Source organism: Patella vulgata, chromosome 1 (genome assembly GCF_932274485.2).
Source record: "Patella vulgata chromosome 1, xgPatVulg1.2, whole genome shotgun sequence".
In the NCBI taxonomy this organism is placed as follows: domain Eukaryota; kingdom Metazoa; phylum Mollusca; class Gastropoda; family Patellidae; genus Patella; species Patella vulgata.
The window spans coordinates 76106348-76123822 of NC_065879.2; the positions used below are offsets into that span (position 1 = coordinate 76106348).

The 17475-nt window shown below is 36.0% G+C and overlaps 1 long non-coding RNA gene across 1 annotated transcript; it reads right to left on the minus strand.

Annotated features, from left to right (window-relative positions):
• Positions 1-998: 998 nt before the first annotated feature.
• On the minus strand, positions 999-2007 carry LOC126823753 (uncharacterized). Its single transcript, XR_007681296.2, has 3 exons — positions 1878-2007; positions 1601-1656; positions 999-1315 (listed from the first exon to the last, which is right to left on the minus strand). It is a non-coding gene; the product is annotated as an uncharacterized LOC126823753 (long non-coding RNA).
• Between the last annotated feature and the right edge of the window lie 15468 nt (positions 2008-17475).

Below are 17475 nucleotides of genomic sequence, written 5' to 3' on the forward strand. Positions count from 1 at the left end.
GGGTTCATCGTATGTCTACCTATTCTTGTTATTGCGTCCCTCTTTCATTCCCGTCTTCATTAATATAGTAGGTGCAGAAACCCCATTTCATTCTTTCCTTCATTCCTAGTTACAACATAGACAACGAGTTGGGTTATATATATTTATATCATAAATAACAAGAATATGTACATTATACAGTAGTTCAAAACTACGATTATTTGCTTGATAACGATACTTGTATGTGTATTGAAACGTAGCATGTTAATAAAATTCAAAGGTAGTATATCCGTATAAAGTGTGTCAATAGTAGTTCAACATTAATTGGGCGAACAGATGGTGTAGCATTGGTCGAACATGCGTGTGTTTAACTAAATAAAAAATCTAAACATGCAATCGAAACTAAATAAAAAAAAATCTAAAATTACAATTACAATCGAAACTTTAAAATATACAAATAGCAAATGTTCAACGCTGCATAATGTTTAGTTGAAACATCAAAATTGATTAACGCATGATATTGCGTAATGATACGCATAATAGTTTTTTTTAATTATTATAAATAAAATGTGAATTTATCTGATAATTGTGGTGTTTTATGTGATCAGTTTACTCATCTGTTTACAAATATACAACGTCCTTGTTCACTCTAGGGAATTCTGTGCGAGAGAAAGGTGCATGTAGCGCCACGGGAATTTTCGGCGTGGTTTCCACTTCTACCGAAGTGATATTGCAGACACTTACATGTTATATGTACAAAGTGAGGCTTTTTTTACAAGTTGATTTGCGAAATCTTGTGCATATAAAAGAACCCTATGTAGTTTGAAGTCGAAGAGTAGACCGTGGGGCCGCTGCAGGGAATTTTTCCTCACAGCACACTGTATGGAGTAGGATCGTTGTTATTAGGCCGGTTGGTGCAGAAAAGTAAATTTCATTTTGTTCACTACTTTCGTTGTATTTTTATACATCTATTTACACATTATTTACAACGTCCTCGTTCACTCCTTTTTTTATTTTTTATTTTTATAAATATACCTTTTCACTAAATATCTCATTGACTTAAACAAAAGTTTTCGACGTAGGTTATATTTTTCTCTTTTAATTCTTCATGGTTTTCAACAATAAAAGATCGTTTTAGAACACTGACGGTCGCCCGTCCAAGGATGTAGGTGTCATCAATCTTTTTTACAGCGTCGCAAATGGGCCATTTACATGAACCGTCTTCTTTGCACTACGTCAAAAATTGAATTGTGAAAACTCCATATTCTTCCACTTTGACAAACAAGAAATCATTAAAGAAATTCACCCCTACCCTGTCCTCTACTTCTATATTGATCTGCAAACAAAAAGATACAAAATGAAATGAAATGATGTTCTGCTCTGACTGGGCTGATGAAGACGGGCATACGCCATACAGTGTGCTATGAGTGAAAGTTTGCCCGTACAGTCGCACTATGGCCTAATCGAATTCCAACTGATCCCTACCCAAGGGATCTTTAACGTGTACGCAAACGTATACACGGGACCTCGATTTTTCGTCCCAACCGAACGACTAGACAGCTGTCCTTGTCAGGTAATCTGTTCTGCGCACAGAACAACTGTATGATATTAAGTTGCTTACCTCTGAACTTGGACCGTCTTTCGACCCACCACTCTGGTCGGATGTCAGGTTGGACACTAAAATATGATAGAATTATACATCCCAAGTTATACTGCGAAGCTTAAGTGATTTATTTTTTCAATTATGCTGCCTACGGACACGGAACAGTGCCGTATATAGGTTAAATAGTTTGCGCTTACTATACATGTATTGTCATTATCCTTCTCTTTTTTGCAGGTATAATTCACATGGATCGCTGATAAATGAAAGGCATGTAATGTTATATTAGAACTCTTACCAAGTCTTCCTTTTCGGGGGTTGCAATGTCCATAAAAGATGGTTCTTCCACCTCAAGTTCCTCGCACTGTTAATAAAAAAAACCATAAAAGTAATTTAAAGAGGCTATGCACAATAAATTTAATATAAGATTTTAGTATCTTGGGTCTTTCACTTCGAATAAGTAATCATTCTCTTTGATCACACGAATCGAATACATAATCTGTCATAATCATTGGATTTATTTTTGTGCGGGTTAAACCCGCACGTGCTCTATGGTGTTTGCACTTAAAATGGTCGGTATCGGATATATTATACCGGGAGATATGTTATATTCGAACTCTTACCAAGTTTTCTTTTTCGGGGGCCGGAATGTCTATAAAAGTGGGTTCGTCGGCTTCTGAACTCTGGTCGGCTGTTGTCAGATTTTTGTCGAAAGATGTCACAGGGCACTGAAATAAATGTATCAACAGATGAACAACTAGTTTATAACACGGATCATTGTTAAGTACTTAATTGCGAGCATTATGTTATCTCTTGGTGAGTAAATGGATCAACTCGATTAATAAATTTGAATTATATACCCTTGGTTTTCTCGCATTCGGATTTTCCAGCTTATGTTTGTCTGAAACCTGTTTATGAAAGAACTACATTATATGATGCCACCAAAATCAATTATACATTATAGACACCTCATAAATTTCGATTCTGAGCAATTTCATTTCTTGTAATATCGTAAAAGGATACACTAATTTAAAAAGCCACACGCCTTCGTCGAGTCAATTATATTTTTGGATGAAACCTGAATAAACAGGTTAATAGATAACTTTCGATAATTAGTTATGAAGCCATGTGACAAAAAACTTGGATGCTGCTCTAAACATGGACGAGCAAATCTTGCGACTGTCAGCAAGTGTAAATTCCAATATTGGTGGTATATATGTCACATATTGGTGTCGGTGACGCACGTTTCTCGGAAGATATTTAACCTGTAAACGCGTTAAAATGCGGCTGTGTAAATTTAAAAAATATACATACCTTTGTTTTATTATCTTTTTAGATACGCAACACGTCTTGGATACTGGCCAATAAATTCGCTATTGGACGGAAATTAATGTAAATGTGTATCAGAATGCAAAACATTGAACCAGAAGCCAGGTTCTGTAGATTGAGAATAGCAGAATCTAACCGTTAATTAACACAGGCAAAGGTCTGTAAAAACTATAGCATAATACGACCAATAGAAGTTTGTTAAAAACAACTTACCCCAATATCTGCCCATGTCTGGTTTGGTCTCCCTGGAACCTTTGCAACCCAGGATCGTGGGTGTTTTCGAGATAGGTACACAAGGTAGCAATCCAAACCTGGAAATTAGGAGAGAAAACAATACTCACAATTACATGTTCATTTGGGCTTGGGGTCTTACACCTATTCATTAACTACTTTGCCTTGTATCGGTGCAATAAAAATACCGCACTTACCGTCTACTGTCTTGGGCACAATTGATATGGTCTTCCCAGTGGCAACAAACTTTCCCTCTTCTATCAATTTAACGCCTGACCTGTAAAAACATAATGGTTTAAAGAATTTTGATCTTTAAATGATTTTTTGGTGAAGCGACTTATGTTTACTACTTACTTTCCCTCACTGTGCATAACTCATCAAACCAATTATATTCAAGGGTGTATTGGATCCTCTATATGTCAACCTACACCAAGAAGCCCCATTTCACGACATGCAATTTTTACAATTCAATCGTATTGGAAACAATGACATACCCTTCAACCAACTCTTTCGTCTCTTCTTCATCTACTCCCTCTACCTCCCTTTCCATCTCGGGGTTGCGTTTTCTGAAAGACAAGTTTATTAGAAATTTGAAAAAAAAATTCTGTCGTATACGTGCAGTCTGCTAAGTTACAAGACCAGGACTTTAAGGTCTCAATTTTATCAGGATCTGTATGAATGCCGTCTGAAGAAAACTACACTTTGAAGGTTTTAACCGAAGATTGTGTTGACGAAAACGTTTAAAAACCGACTCCTACCTGGACATATTTTCATGAAAGGTTTTAGAAAAAATAATGACATCGTCTAAATATATCAAACATTGTAAAAGATTCATATCATCCATATAGCGTTCCATCATTCTCTGAAAAGACATGGCGCGTTAGTAAATGCTGTTTTATGTTTGTCTGCCTCACCTATTTCAATCTGCCAATAACCTGACTGTAAGTCGAGAGAAGAAAAATATTTTGAACCGTTTAATGAATCGAGAGTTTCTTCAATACAAAGTAGAGCATAAACATCTTTAATTGGAAGTGAATTTAGCTTACGATAATCGACGCAGAAACGAAGACCACCATCTTTTTTCCGAACAAGAACAATAGGTGAAGCATACGGACTCGAAGAAGAACGAATAATATTTGAATCAAACATTTCTTGTATATGATCTTTAACTTCCTGGTACATTAAAGGAGGAATTCTTCTATTTTTAACTAAATCTGTTCTATTAATATATGTGTCAGATGAACTGAAAATATCCCTGTATTTAAGAATTAAATCGTTGAACTGTCAACTTCAGAAATATATTCTTTAAATCATCTGTATGAATACTTCCTAATAAATCATTAATACTATCAGTTGACGAATTAGAATGTACAATATCAACTTGGTGAAGCTGGCAAATAATGGATTTAGCTGGAATGGTAATTGGTGTTGAGTCATTTTGCACGAAATTGGCTTAGGAAGACGTGATAATCCGGATATCGAAACACGTGAATGAGCTGGTATTTTCGTTGAAGATGTACATTTTAAATCATAAACTTCATTACTCTTTTTAAGATGATTAGATAAACAAGTAAGAGTTGAACTCCAAGAAGAATCTATATGTGAATTATGGACATTATAAAATCGATTCAAAATATTGGTACCAATAATAACAGGAACACGAATCTGTGACGGTGAAGTACTAGAAGGTACAATAATAAATAAAACATCCATATGGATATCTGTATCAGGAATCTGTACAGGTATTTCAATATATCCAAGGTAGTTGACCTTATGACCTCCAGTCGAACGAATATCTAATAACTCATTCAAGGGAAACAATTCAAATGATGAAAAATGACGACGATATAAATTATCTTCTAAAGTTGAAATCATAGAACATATATCCAATAAAGCTGAGCAATTAATTTTGTTAATTAATAATGTTTGAATGACCAACTAAATCTGAAGAAATGGGACAATTGTTGATAACACTAAGGGTTAGCAACTGAAATGTTTTAAAGACCCACTGACTGTCCCTTTAGGTAGGCCTGTTGTAGTTTAAAGAACATGTTGTGTCTCCTCTTCTATGGCCAGGTTGTTGACAATCCCAACATATATGACTAGGATTAATTCTTGGTGGAAACTCTTGTCTATGTTGCATTATTGATGGAGGAGTAACTACAAATGAAGGTGGTGGACGACCAGGACTAAACTGAGGAAATGGGTGTTGACGAACAAACTGAGATGACGAAGATGGAATATTTTCAGCCCTGTGTGAATATGTCTTGTCTCTGATCTATTTTAGATTCTAATTCTGATACTTTGGATTTAAGCTACGAACCTCCTTTATTAATGAAGATATATGTTGATGAAGTTTTACAAAATCACTGGTACTTTCGTTTGATGAATTCAAGGTTAAAGATCCCATAGATCTAGTACAATTACTTGAACTAGACGAAGTCGATTTAGGAATAGAGAATTCTGTATGTGAAGAATCAGTTGCTGACTTCTCTTCTTCCACATACAGCATACATTAAATTAGAAAACGCGGCATTAGAATCAAGAATATGTCGTGTTGATTCTTTAACCGGTTCTTTAAGACATTTTGATGCAGATGGTTCATTAAGAATTTTAGATGACTTTTATTTATAAACAATATCCGGTAATCTACATGCCCATGAAGAAATGCTTTCTGTAGATGCCTGTGAAGTTGAATATAAACATTCATCTGAAAATATACTATTCAAAAAAAGTAGGGGATATTTGATTTTTAAGTGTTATTAAAGTCACCTAATGAAACTGACGAAGAAACAAATGACAAAATGAAATGAAGTTCACATTCATCGATTTATTCTAAATGATCGTTAGACTAAGTAAGGCACAGACTGACCATTATAAGGGTAAAATGATACCCGGGGTCAAACAGCAAAGTTACCACAGCATCACAACCAAGTCAGTAACGGGTAAATCCTCCTCTGTTTGCCAAACAAGCATTGATCCGACGTGGCATACTCCTAATGAGACGTCTAAGGTCATTTTGGTCCAGATTGTCCCATTCCTGTTGCAACGCAGCAGCAAGTTCTTGGACATTGGCAGGACGTTGTTGACGTTGACGTAACCTCTGTCCAAGCATGTCCCAGACATGCTCGATGGGGGATAGGTCGGGACTCAGTGCTGGCCAAGGTAATGTGGTGATGTTCTGTTGTTGGAGGTAACCTGTAACGATCCTGGCCCTGTGACATCTTGCGTTGTCATCCTGGAAGATGAAACGGCGGCCATGACGTCGTGCGAACGGCACAACATGGACTGCCAAGATGTTGTCCCGGTAGTACTGGCCTGTAACACGCCCTGCAACAACATGTAAAGCCGTTCTTCCAGCAACAGTGATGCCTCCCCACACCATAACAGAACCACCCCCAAATCGATCATGTCTGATGACGTTAACGTCTTGGAAGCGCTCGTTTCGACGACGCCACACCCTCCTACGTCTGTCCAAAAAATCAACAGTGAACCTTGACTCATCTGAAAACATCACATTGCTCCAGCGTCGATTATCCCAGTGTTGACGATCCCTACACCAACGACGTCTTGCCTGAATGTGATGATCTCTCAAACAAGGGATCACGCGAGGGCGCGAAGGTGACCCCTATGCAGTCGATTCCGAATCGTCGGGCCACTCACTCTCACACCAGTGTCTGTTTGAAGACGAGCGCTGATCTGATTTGCTGTGATGACACGATTTCTCAAGGCCAAGGTACGGATAAATCGATCCTGGGCTTGAGTTGTCGACCTGTGCGTAGTCTGTCCTTTCATTTTGGGTAAGCCGACGCATATCAAAATTTGTTTTCTGGTCACTAAAACAATTAAACTAATGTTTCCACCCTGGAATTCAATGCCGCAATGACTGTAACATTCAAAGTCAGAGTCGTGCAAATCTTGGGTTGGACCCCCATGATGATCCCAAGCATCACCTGCATTCCATGCGGTAGCTATTGGTGCGTTTGGGCGTCACATGTAACTGGAAATGTTTCTTCTGTTAGGTTCTATAGTGACTTTTTTCGTAGTCATTTGCATATTTTAGTATTATGCCCCCAAAATCAAATATCCCCTACTTTTTTTTGAATAGTATATTTCACCAAATAGTGGATGAAGAAAACATATAAGTTGTTCCACAGAATCAAAATTTACCGTAACTAGAGTCTGGGCGACAGCACCTCTCGCTGCACGACGAATAGAATTAATAATAGTAGAATCTGAATATATCCCTTCTGACTTTAGTCCAATAATTTGTAATCTCTGGGGCTGAGAAATATTTGAAGTTCCGTAACCGTCTTAATCAATATAATTGGCCACCTTACAGGGGCATTATGGGAGATTATATAAAGAATTGGCAGTTCTCGCTATAATAGTTAAAAAAAATAGATAACGGAAATGAATATGCTGAAAATTTCATTAAAATTGCTCCACTCTGAACCGAGATATTACCAATTGAATCTTAGCCCTAGCCTAGATCATCATTACTAAAGTCAGTACGATAAATAACATAGTCTCGGTAATAGATTTCTGGACTAAATAATCATTCTTCAAAAAATGTATTCCAATCCTCTAAATATCACAGGCTAGCGATGCCATCGAGGGTTGATTCTGGTCTAAATAAGTAAATTAATGTCTAATTAATAATTTAGATAACATATCAGGTCTTGAGAAAGACTTGCAATAGGCAGATTTAGCTCTTGCAGAAAATAAGAATACCTGATTGATCTTCTTTTATACTTAAAATGTGGGCGTATAAAAAGTCTAACCTTTTCCTTTACTTTTCTGCATGTCTGTGTGTCTTTCATACATTTCAGGCCACATACATCTACCGCTTGTCGGACGGAGGCCTATTAAAAAATTCTAATGACATACGTTTCATATCATATACAGGAGATTTCAGTAAATGAACATTATATTAGCTGACCACTCATCCTGTTGAGTTAAATAGGACGTTGAACTGCATCTAGTTTTATCTCGATAGACAACAAAGATACACGGGGCAGTGTATTATTTATTTTATAAATCCGCCGGTATGTACAAAAAAGACAACCATTACCGCGAAAAAGTTCTTGGCCTTGACTTCAGTGTCTGTCATTTGATCTTTTCTTTTACTTGACACTAACAGGTCTCTGGTATATGTAGTTGGGCTCACTTTCAGCGGTAATGCTTTAACAAGCCGATTCATCTCGTCATTTTCTGGGAATAGATTTCTCAGGGCAGCGGGTCCCTCTGGCGGGGCTGGAATAACCTGAAACCAGACTCATCTAATATAATAAACAAACGTAGGTCGACCTTATGAAAAGTCGCATCTTGTCACGAGGTCGAATCTCCAGCATTCTGATTTTAGTTATTTAAGAACACTAGTTCTAAACGACAATCTAAATTTAGTAGGTAAAAGATTATATACTATCATAAGCAAATTGGTTGGCGCCATCTTCCTAATAGCCGAATCTTCGAATATTGGGTATAAACAGTTATCAAATAATGCCACTTTCAATATTGCTACAACTGCAAACTATTTATTCCTTGACACACTTGAAAACAATTACGCCCCAAAAACATTTTGAAAACCTAGATTCTTTTTACGCACCCCTTGCTGAGGAATACAGTCACGGCCTTCAGAATATTTACCAGTGTCTCCCATGGATAGTAAACGGTGGTATCGCTGAAATGTTTGGTAAAAAGACGATATATAAAATTGTAATTGTCAATGTACAAGTTTCTGTGTTTATTAAGCAGTTTAATAAACATGCAATCATGCAAAATGGCACGCTGCATTGTAGGCCAGTACGTGGGCCATTTCAATTACTAAAACTGTCTATACACTCGAAAATACGTACCTCTTGTAGTATACGCTCGCGACTGGCGTCATACGACCACGGTGTTGGACGATGTAATATCTGCGAAAAATAAAATAACAAAAAAAGATCATTCTATTGCAATAATTATGCCCCAAAACGTCGAAATGTGATCCAGTCGTTTATCTTATGTCAATGGGGTGGCTCCAAATCGTACTTGAATAATCTTTATTACACGAGGATCGGATTTGTGTGAAAATGATCGTAACTTAGAAAGCAATCGTTGGCAGAATAGTGGGTTTAATAATAACATCCTTACCTGTCCGCGATCCCGTCGCAGATCACAATATGGTCTCTGGAAAGCTCTGATTTAAAATACAGTTTTCACCTTTAATTCTTACATTCACAAAACAATGATCCATTTGTTTATACCGAGGCAAGGTACCTAATCCTATACGACAAGCCGACCCACAAAATTAACTCAAAATGTGAACAATACTTTAATTGGTGAGAATTAATTGTATTTCCGTTTAAGACTACATTTACAACGATTAAATATCAACAACTACAAATACCTGAGAAGGAAGGGGGGGGGAGGAATAAAGTCCGACATCCGATCACTATACGGCAACTGCTAGGGATAAAAGCGTTCCGTTGGCTAGCCATTCTGGAAAAGAATGTCTGGCCCTGCAGTTTGGATATTTATACGCTTTTTAAACTAAAGACAACTGAAGATGTGGACACAGCTCACCAATTATTCCTACGGCGTTACCAACGAAAGAAGGGCCAAAGCTATTTTTAGTTATTCTCCCTGTTTGCATGGCGATATTTGTTGACTTTTTGGTGTAGAATTGAATAAAAGGGTTTAAATATACATTTACTACCGGGTTTTGGTGAATATTCATGATTTTGAGACGGAAGGATAGAAGAGGTTGGTTGTGTTTTCTGCCTCCAGACCCAGATTAGAGAATCCAACTAGTTTTGAAGTTCCGCCTCTGTTTGCAATTTGTACGTCTTCTTGAATCGCCATTTCATCAACGATTAAACCCCCATAGAACCCTTCTGGCGATAACTGGTCATGTTGTACCTGCATGAACATCCATTGTAGCATGTCATTATCGACTCCGGCTTTCTGTTCAACAGAGTTTTTATAGCGGCTTAGTGTAACTTCGGATGGTAGAATTAATGTTCCAGTTTTAGCTAACTGTTCGTATGCTCTCGGACTACGTGTCCATACAGATAATGCTAATTGAATAATTGTAGGATCCCACTTCCTAGCGTGAACATCATTACATTAAGATGTGGTGCATTGACTTTTAAAAATTCAACAATTTGATCTGGTGAATATTGAGTTTTAGAGGTTGTATTTGCATCTAACGGGATTCAGCCCCCTCAGGTAGATTTTCAATTTCTGTCGTTGATGTACTTGATTTTACTTTTGAAAACTTTTTACAATGAATGCATATATTGTTTGTTTTTCTCTTTTTTAAGTAAGTTGTTGAATAGCACACTGGTGATTTTATAGCATTTGTTTGGATTATAGCATTCTCTTTTTTAACTTTGATTGTAAACCTTCACAAAATCTAACTATATTTAGCATGGAAAACAGAGCCTGTATTGCATTTGCGTTGAAACGAAGGGTGTCAAATGAAAACATGTTTTTAACCCTTGTAAACCCCCCCCCCACACACACAGAAATATTTAGCATACCATCATGGGCAATGGAAAGTTACATGTACACTTTATTACTGTTGCATAATAGACCTGTGTCTTTTCCAATAGTAATGCACGATGCTGTTTTTCGTATTATAAAAAAATCTGATGGTATAAATTCAGATACGTTTTCAAAAGGGACTTGTTCTGAAAATTCGGTTCTTTTAGCAATTCCTTTAAACACATAGTATCGCTTGTTCCAGTTTCCCTTCTTTTCAGGACTTGAACTTGAGGAAAAGTCTTTTTCATGTAGTTCCCTATACACTGCCTTGAAGTACCCTCAAAGTTTTCATTAAAATCTTGTACAACTTCTGTTAATGGTATTGGCGAATTTTCATTCTCAACATAATGCCTATATAACCAAAATTTCTTTTAAAAAAGAGAGATTTTGTGAATCTTATTATGTATTAAAAGTAAATGGTATTTATTTTCATAAAAATTGCAAATTTATAATCACATTTTGAATATCTTCAATTTTATTACAGTAGATAGAGTACTCAAAATGTTTCAGGTCATTTTAAAGTGTAATCTTATTCTATAAATGTATATACTGCTATAATAAATGTTATATCATGTGAAACTAACCAAAGATATAAATTGATTTTTTTTATATTGACATACAATAATATCTAGTCTTGTTTTTTTCCCATTGTCAGTGGTCCAATCTGATTGGATTGAAGAAGACATCATTTGTGCACACAAACAAAAAAAAATGATAGCATAAAGCAAAGTGAGTAGCCTACTGTAGAGTAGCACTAGCCACAGGTGTTTAGACTGATCTTAAATGTTTTAAATTCATTAGTAAATTTTAAAAAAAAGGTTTCTGAAAAATTGATGAAACAAATAATGATTGATGCTCAAAAATTGTATTATAGCAGAGACCTAAGACGTATGGTTTCTGGCATAGGCATAACAAACAAAAGAATGGACTGGAAGTGGAAGTCTATACCATTGTATGGTATCGGTATTCAGAAATGAAAAAGGTGTTCTTCATGTTTTAAGAAATAATATGAGTTGCTATCTGATAAGGATGGGGGACTTTATTTCGGGTTCTTCGTTTTGCAGACTAAAAGGCAAAATATTTTTTTTCTCCAAAATATATATTAATTTTTATCGCTTTATCTGCCCCACCACTGCTCATATGGCTTTGCAAGGAACAGAAATAAAATTGTTTTATTATAGATATGTCCTTTATTAGGTATATATAATATATACATATGTAGAAGTAATTAGAAGATTCCATTTGAAGTAGTTAATATACGTAAAATAAATAATCCTAAGAAGCATGTTACATACCAATGACAATATTCAGCTGTCATTCTGACATTCATAATTCGCGGTCAGCTGTGACAGTCAATTTTATCTTTAGTAACACACCTTGACCAATCAAAAATAAGGGTTTCACCAACGCGACGTCATTGACCTGATTTCGTCTTATTTCCGGTCTCTTGAAGTTGCTTGTCGCCCAGTGATAGCGCTTCAAGTTTGATTTGTAATTAATAACACTGTGAAATGACCAATTTAATTACATTGGAAGGTGTATAATAATCAAATAAAGTCTCGGCAATAAAAAACGACGGGACGTGTTAGAACTAGTGAGTATTGTGAGATGATAGCAGGCGAAATGTCTTGGAGACGTGTAAACAAAGATGGCGGCTGAAATACCTTTTATATACTATAATATATAGTCAAGCAGTAGTAAGACCAGGATTAAACTGAGGAAATGGGTGTTGACGAACAAACTGAGATGACGAAGATGGAATATTTTCAGCCCTGTGTGAATATGTTTGTCTCTGATTTATTTTAGATTCTAATTCTGATACTTTGGATTTAAAGCTACGAACCTCCTTTATTAATGAAGATATATGTTGATGAAGTTGTATAAAATCACTGGTACTTTCGTTTCATGAATTCAAGGTTAAAGATCCCATAGATCTAGTACAATTACTTATACTAGACGAAGTCGATTTAGGAATAGAGAATTCTGTATGTGAAGAATCAGTTGCTGACGTCTCTTCTTCCACCCTTCTTACAGCATACATTAAATTAGAAAACGCGGCATTAGAATCAAGAACATGTCGTGTTGATACTTTTAAGTCATCGCGATATAAACCATTCCAAAACCGGTTCTTTAAGACATTTGATGCAGATGGTTCATTGAGAATTTTAGCTGACTTTAATTTATAAACAATATCCTGTAATCTACATGCCCATGAAGAAATGCTTTCTGTAGATGACTTTGAAGTTGAATATAAACGGCTCATTAAACATTCATCTGAAAATATTTCATCAAATAATGGATCAAGAAAACATATAAGTTGCTCCACAGAATCAAAATTTACCGTAACTAAGTCTGGGCGACACTACCTCTCGCTGCACGACGAATAGAATTAATAATAGAAGTATCTGAATATATCCCTTCTGACTCTAGTCCAATAATTTCTAATCTCCATTGTTTATAAGATACATTCATTAAAATTGCTCCACTCTGAACCGAGATATTAGCAATTGAATTTTAGCCCTAGCCTAGATCATCATTACTAAAGTCAGTGCGATAAATAACGTAGTCTCGGTAATCCATTTGTGGACTAAATAATCTTTCTTTAAAAAATGTATTCCAATCCTCTAAATATCACAGGCTAGCGATGCCATCGAGGGTTGATTATGGTCTAGATAAGTAAATTAATGTCTAATTAATAATTTAGATAATATATCAGGTCTTGAGAAAGACTTTCAATATGCAGATTTAGCTCTTGTAGAAAATTAGAATACCTGATTGATCTTCTTTTATACTTAAGATGTTTTTGTACAGCGATTTTTCAACTTAAAATCCCTCATATCATCCAGTGTTGGGTTGTACAATAATATCTAAAACATACATTTCATAAAATTTGATTCGGGTGTATAAAATTAAATTCTATATGTTGAATTATATACTAGTTCGTTTAGCCTAAATTTTAATCTCGGGTATTGGCCATAAGCCACGAAATGTTTCTTATAGAACAAAGTCTAACCTTTTCCTTTACTTTTCTGCATGTCTGTGTATCTTTCATACATTTCAGACGACAGACATCTACCGCTTGTCGGACGGAGGCCTGTAAAAAATAATTCTAATGACATAAGTTTCATATCACATACAGGAGATTTCAATAAATGAACAAATAAATCTGAACAAACAACCTTACGCCGTGTTATGTGTGATCCTAACATTAGCTGACCACTCATCTTGTTGAGTTAAGTAGGACGTTGAACTGCATCTAGTTTTACCTCGATAGACAATAAAGATACACTGGGCAGTGAATTTTTTAGGAATAGTGTACATTCGTTCATAAATCCGCCGGTATGAACAAAAAAGACAAACATTACCGCGAAAAAGTTCTCGGCCTTGACTTCACTGTCTGTCATTTGATCTTTTCTTTTACTTGACACTAACAGGTCTCTGGTATATGTAGTTGGGCTCACTTTCAGGGGTAATGCATTAACAGGCCGCTTCATCTCGTCGTTTTCTGGGAATAGATTTCTCAGGGCAGCGGGTCCCTCTGGCGGGGCTGGAGTAACCTGAGTAACCTGAAACAAGACTCATCTAATTATTATAATAAACAAACGTAGGTCGACCTTATGAAAAGTCGCAGTTTGTCACGAGGTCGAATCTCCAGCATTCTGATTTTAGTTATTTAAGAACACTAGTTCTAAACGACAATCTAAATTTAGTAGGTAAATGATTATATACTATCATAAGCAAATTGGTTGGCGCCATCTTCCTAATAGCCGAATCTTCGAATATTGATGAATATATCAATCAATTAGCCGAAATGTTGGGTATAAACAGTTATGAAACGATGCCACTTTCCATATTGCTACTACTGCAAACTATTTATTACTTGACACACTTGAAAACAATTACGCCCCAAAAACATTTTGAAAACCTAGATTCTTTTTACGAACCTGTTGCAGAGGAATACAGTCACGGCCTTCAGAATATTTACCAGTATCTCCTATAGATACTAAACGATATATAAAATTGTAACTGTCAATGTACACGTTTCTGTGTTTATTAGGCAGTTTAAATTTAATTAACATGCAATCATGCAAAATGACACGCTGCATTGTAGGCCAGTACGTGGGCCATTTCAATTACTAAAACTGTCTATACACTCGAAAATACGTACCTCTTGTAGTATACGCTCGCGACTGGCGTCATACGACCACGGTGTTGGACGATGTAATATCTGCGAAAAATAAAATAACAAAAAAAGATCATTCTATTGCAATAACTATGCCCCAAAACGTCGAAATGTGATCCAGTCGTTATCTTATGTCAATGGGGTGGCTCCAAATCGTACTGGAATAATCTTGATTACACGAGGATCGGATTCGTTGGCAGAATAGTGGTTTTAATAATAATAAAATCCTTACCTGTCCGCGATCATGTCCCTATTCACAATATGGTCTCTGGTAGGGACTCTTGAAAGCTCTCATCTAAAATACAGTTTTGCGACCTTTAATATGTCGGTCCGTGGTAATAAAGGAATGAAATTAATTGTAATCAAATGTGCAGACTATGCACAAATAAAGTAAGAACAGATTGAGTGTCTAATAAAACAAAACTACAAAAAGACAGAGCCAACTAAATGTCTAATACAAGACTATATAATATTAATAACCTTTATACAGGATACCAGAGGCTACTTCCTAGAGAAATGTAAACTAAAGACAACTGAAGAACCAAATGTGGACACAGCTCACCAATTATTCCTACGGCGTTACCAACGAAAGAAGGGCCAAAGCTATTTTTAGTATTTCTCCCTGTTTGCATGACGATATTTGTTGACTTTTTGGTGTAGAATTGAATAAAAGGGTTTAAATATAAATTAACTACCGGGTTTTGGTGAATATTCATGATTTTGAGACGAAAGGATACAAAAGTTAAGAGGTTGGTTAGGTTGAAATGTAGGGCGAAAAATTGCTTGTTTAGTTGTCTCTATTTCCAGTTTGTATCTCAAGTTTTTCATGATGAACCTCATGCATGCTTTTGGGCAAGAGATTGCCACATGTTGCTCAGTCTGTGGTAGAAAGCGTTCTACCCAACGAAAATTTGTGTAAAAGTTAGAGCCCGTCTAAGAGACGAGAATTAATATTAAAGTCAATGGGGAAATCATTGGTGATCTGTGACCATATACCCTACTAAAGTACCTTGATTACAAGTTATATTTTCTAGTTGAAAACGTAAAAGTTATTGTGACACTCAATAATGCGAAAAGGAAATATGACTTGTGCAATTTGAGCAATAACTTCGATTCCAATATGACTTTCTGTGTGATTTGAGCAAAATTTCAATTCGAAAATTCTAATTACTGCCGAAACGACATGGCTCAACGAAGAATTAGTCTTATAAATTTGTAAACTGTTTATCCGCCATTAAAACTTGGCACGCTATGATTGATATGAATGCAGCATGGTGGGCCAACCCGTACAAAATAGGTACCGGCATTAATTGTGACCCACATATTAACCCACCCGCTAAAGACACGGTACATCATGGGTCTGAGGCACAACAATTATTATAGCGAATTACAAGTTAGTATTTCGCGACTTTGACATTACATTGTTTTAATTAACATTTTAGTCATTTTGAGATAATTGCTCGTAAAGTTTGATTTGCTCATTGTGCACATCCTTATTGATTGTTTCTGGTTAATGATTGAGATTTTCAGTCGTACTGAGTGCTTGACAGTGTCTGAGCTTTTTTGTGTTTTCATCAAACCGCATGTACCCCTTTATTTGAGAGAAACATGAATGATATACCATAAAGACCTGGGACACATTTGCGACCAGAGCAAGTTGCTTCTGTTGTTCAGATTATAGACTTAAAAGGTTGTATCAGGTCGGTATCACCTTGTTCTTCATCACTGGGACACTTGAGTTAGGCTAACACATTTAGCCATGCAGTCGGAGGGATGCTCACCTAACTAAAATGCAAGCTGAAATCTGATTAGTTCCCTGAAAACACCCTTCCTGGCTAAGCCGAGGCCTCATCCGTGGAAAGTGGCAGATAAAACCCTTTTATTTTGAAGAATGTGGCCTCTCGTGAATTAAAACCCTGTACTTGTGGTGTGGACGTAAGACCACTTTATTTTATTGTTTTAAATCTTGCTATTAGACAGAATTATATGTAATACTAACAATATCCACTATCAAACATAATTTTGACTAAAATGTTAGTTAGAACCCAGTAATGTTAATGTCGCGATTTCTAGATTATCCTGATGTCATTTGCGTGTTTAGCACTAATAATACACAATATCGAACGATATTTCATTATTAATATTAATCATAATCCACTATCAGATGTACTAGATAAGAGAAAATAATAATTAATAGAAATGACATAGATATCCTGAACTTGTTGCACAAAGTTGTATTGTCACGTTAAAGAAAAACCGACACGCCGTTCCCCGTCAGATAACTTCAATAGAGTTTCTACAACTCGTACGAGCAGACTTAAGAATGTCGAAACGAAAAATTTTGAAAAAAATCAGAGGGAAGATTCAGATTTATCGGAGGTGAGTTGCAAGGAATTTTGATTTTGTTTTTATTGATCTAATCCAATCTGTCGCTGTGTTGGGCGATTAGTTCCTGTAATATATATACAGCACTGTAAACACCGAACCAATTTGTCTAAAATAAAATGTAAACTAGAATTTTTAACACTACCCGAATAAATCGAAATCAAGTGTGAAATGGACACTATTGTTTAGTATGGTATTACTAGCTGTGCAATAAGGTTTAGAAATCGATACCATCTGC